This window comes from Acipenser ruthenus, unplaced genomic scaffold (genome assembly GCF_902713425.1).
Source record: "Acipenser ruthenus unplaced genomic scaffold, fAciRut3.2 maternal haplotype, whole genome shotgun sequence".
Taxonomy (NCBI): Eukaryota; Metazoa; Chordata; class Actinopteri; order Acipenseriformes; family Acipenseridae; genus Acipenser; species Acipenser ruthenus.
Genome location: NW_026707292.1, coordinates 245,599 through 250,000, shown reverse-complemented (window position 1 = coordinate 250,000; position 4,402 = coordinate 245,599).

The following is a 4,402-nucleotide window of genomic DNA, read 5'->3' as shown; positions in this document are numbered from 1 at the left end:
CTGATCAACACAAAAAAAGTCCATAATGTCAAAGTGAAAAATAAAATCTACAAATTGTTCTAAATTAATTACAAATACAAAACAGAAAATGATTGAACATGGGTCAGTCGGTCCTAAGAGATAGGCGAATGCCGTTCTGAAAGGGAGGGGTGATTGCCTCCGTCGCCCCCCGGCCGATCCAAAGAGTCGGGTTCAGATCCCCGAATCCGGAGCGGCGGGTGTGCGGCCTGGTGCGCATCCCTCAATTTGTCAATGGAGAATGTCAGAGGGAAGATTAACCATCTTCTTTGCACTCTTTCTAGAGCAGCAATATCCTTTTTGTAACAAGGTGACCAGAACTGAACACAGTATTCTAGGTGAGGTCTTACTAATGCATTGTAAAGTTTTAACATTACTTCCCTTGATTTAAAATCAACACACCTCACAATATATCCGAGCATCTTGTTGGCCTTTTTTATTGCTTCCTCACATTGTCTCGATGAAGACATTTCTGAGTCAACATAAACTCCTAGGTCTTTTTCATAGATCCCTTCTTCAATTTCAGTATCTCCCATATGATATTTATAATGCCCATTTGTATTGCCTGTGTGCAATACGTTACACTTCTCTCTATTAAAATGTAATTTGCCACGTGTCTGCCAAGTTCTGAATGCTGTCTAGATCATTTTGAATGACCTTTGCTGCTACAACAGTGTTTGCCGCCACTCCTATTTTTGTGTCGTCTGCAAATTTAACAAGCTTGCTTACTATACCAGAATCTAAATCATGAATGTAGATTAGGAATAGCAGAGGACCTAATAGTGATCCCTGAGGTACACCCCTGGCTACCTCACTACATTTTGAGGTTTCTCCTCTATTTAGTACTTTCTGTTTTCTACATGTTAACCACTCCCTAATCCATGTGCATGCATTTCCTTGAATCCCTACTGCATTCAGTTTGAGAATTAATGTTGAAAGGGAGGGAAGATCTTCTCCACATTCTTTTGAATGACAAATGTTCGTTTTGAAAAGTAAATGTTGAAAGGCCGGGAAGATCTTCTCCACAGAAGATCCTCCCAGCCTTTCAACTTTTTTTCAGAAAAAATACAATTAAAAAAGGCATCAGTGTTTAATTTCCAGATGATTTTAAACTTGCAGCACATTTCAAACGACTATCGGAACATTATTTCTTTAAAACAAATGTGGATATTATTTATTTTTCAATAAAGGATTTTAAGATTTTTTTCTCAAAGAGTTTCCCAGTTTTCAATCATTTGAAACATGTACTGTCTTCCAAATGCCTGTTCCTAACGAATTGGCTATTCTCCTTGCTTGACACATTCCTATTTTTATGAAATGTAGCAGTTGCATGAGAGGCAGAGCTGCAGCATCTGCCCAGCTAGGAGCTGCCTTGCTGTGCCAAGTTATGCGCTCCATACCCTTGCTGTGCGGATCTTTGTTGTATTTAAAATGACATTTTTACGCAGAGGAGCAGGGTACAGACAAAGGGAGCAGGGGACAGTTCAAAGGGAGCAGAGGGCAGGGTAGATTAAACAGCTTTGTATCTAGATTAAACATATTTATACTGGGGCAGTACACAATAGCCGGGATCCCTGAACTAGCCAATGTTGGAACTTAGTGTGACAATACTGGAATATGACCAGAGTCAGAATAGTGCTACATGACCATAGTCAGAATTGAGTTACATGACAAGAGTCAGAATACTGCTACATGAACAGAGTCAGAATTGAGTTATATGACCACAGCCAGAATCGAAGTAAATGACCAGAGCTACAAAAAAAGCTTTACCTTCTTCTAAGGTATAAAGTCGGTCTCTGTCAACAAGTACAGGTGTTTATACACTGACACAGCCCCTGTGTAAATGAGATCAGGCCTTTATACACTGACACAGCATCTCTGTCAACAAATACAGGTGTTTATACACTGACACAGCATCTCTGTCAACAAATACAGGTGTTTATACACTGACACAGCATCTCTGTCAACAAATACAGGTGTTTATACACTGACACAGCATCTCTGTCAACAAATACAGGTGTTTATACACTGACACAGCATCTCTGTCAACAAATACAGGTGTTTATTTGTACGCCTTTGAACAAATGACAAACAGTATTGCACAGAAACGTCTGGGGTGGTTTAAAATTGACACAAAGCTGCATTTTATCACCAAATGGTCTCAAATTGTAGGTCTGATCACTGTGGACTAGAGCATTTTTGCAATATGTGTGGAACTTTCCTATTTATGGAGGTATGCAGCCTCAAAGCTAGCTGGTTTTTGCTGTGCAGTCAAATCAACTGTATTGAACAGAATGGTATATAACTGCCAGTTTATTAATAATGAAAGAAATCCCCCAAACAGGCAAAAGTGGGTTTAAATTGAAGATCACAACTTCTAGTTTACATTAAACCTGACTATGTGGCTAAGAAATGTGGAGATATTGAGAAACTGGGAGGAAACCATTGACATATTCAGCTATTTTTCTATAACTGCCAGTTTACTACTAATGAATGAAAAATACAAAAAATCACCAAAACAGCCAAAACTGGGCTCAAATTGAACATCTCATCCTCTAGACAGCTTTATTTCTGCAGCGGCAGAAATAAAGCTATCAAAGGTGACGATGCAGGTATGTACCCTATGTGTACTGACACACAGGAGAGCATAGGGGCCTCAGAAGAGCAGGCAATTAATATCGGCGGCTGTGTAGGGCAGGCTCGCTTCAAAAAATGGAAGGCTAATCGCGCTTGGCTAAAGGCTAATCCCAGCGGTTCAGTCATTTGCTCGGTTTGTTCAGCAATTCGTGATCTGGGAACCCATATAAAAGAACGACCTGGAATTGACCAGGCCTTTATGAATGGCACAACTGCAACATCAGCCAAAAAACTAAATGACAAAATAAGTGAACACGGTAAATGCAAGTCTCATATGAAATGTGAACACATAGCGCAAGCCAGACAAAAGCAGGCCATAGAGAAAGCTGCTGAAAACAGCACTGCAGTGATCGGAAAAAACGACGAGCATAATGATAACAGCCTACATGATTTGTAAAGAAAACGTTTAAGATGCATCCAAACATTTTGCAGCTACAGCAGCTTAATGGATTGGATACTGGGAACATGCTGCATTCCGACCATGCAGGTTGTAATATGCTCTCGTTTGTAGCAGACAAAATGGCTGCACAACTTGCAAAGTATGTAATTGATTATTATTATTATTATTTATTTCTTAGCAGACACCCTTATCCAGGGCAACTTACAATTGTTACAACATATCACATTATTTTTACATACAATTATATTATTTTAGGCAACTATTTTTTTAACATTGTGCCGCTAAAGTCGGGGACAGGTGCTGGCATTGCAGATGAGTTGCTTTCCAGCCTCAATCAGTATGGCATCACTGCAGACATACTTCGAGAGCGTCTGCTGGGTTTTGCAACTGATGGAGCAGCATCGATGCTGGGGAAATACAAAGGGGCAGCATCAATTCTGCGAGAACAGATCAACAACAATCTAATCGAGATTCACTGCATGAACCACAAACTGGAGCTTGCTGTTCATGACGCTGTTCGAACAGTAAAGGAAGCAAGTCATTTTCAGCTATTAATCGATTCACTGTATTCATTTTTTTCACTAAGTCCCAAGAACCAGAGGCAACTTGAAGCTGTGGCTGCTGAGCTCTGTGTACATATACACAAGGTTGGTCGAGTTTCTGACGTCCGTTGGCCGTCATCTTCCTGCACATCGGTGACTGCTTTATGGGAAAGTTACCCTGCCCTTGTTACATTTTTTAGAAATGGTTCAACAGACATCTCACGTTCTTCACAGGACAAAGCAGAATGTGGTGGTCTACTGGGGAAGATGACAAACTGGCTGTTTGTAATGGAAGTAGCAACAATGAAAGATGCACTCGAGACGCTAAAAGCGCTATCCCTGTTTCTTCAAAATAGGAATTCCACTGTCATCACTGTCAAGCCGGAGATTGATGTTGCATTAAAAGCTCTACGTGCTATGAAGGACAGAGATTGAATAAATACCAGCACAATGAACAACGAGTTCTCAAGAGCCGGTGCATTTAAAGGGGTTCCAATCACACAGCCATCTGACGCTCAACAAATGAAATACAGAGGTTTCCGCACGCAGTTCATACAAGCTTTATTTGACAACATCGAAAGAAGATTTGATGATAAAGGGGTCCTGGAGGAGGCAGCCGTACTCAACCCCACATCATGGCCTGTAGAAGAGGATGCAAGAATTTTGTTTGGGGACGATAAAGTTATGAATCTGTGCAAAACTTTAAAATTCAACGTTTCACGACCTCTAACTATAAAGGAATTCAGAGAGCACAAAGATACTCAGCGCATGGGGGATAACCTGAACAAACTGGTAACCACAGTAG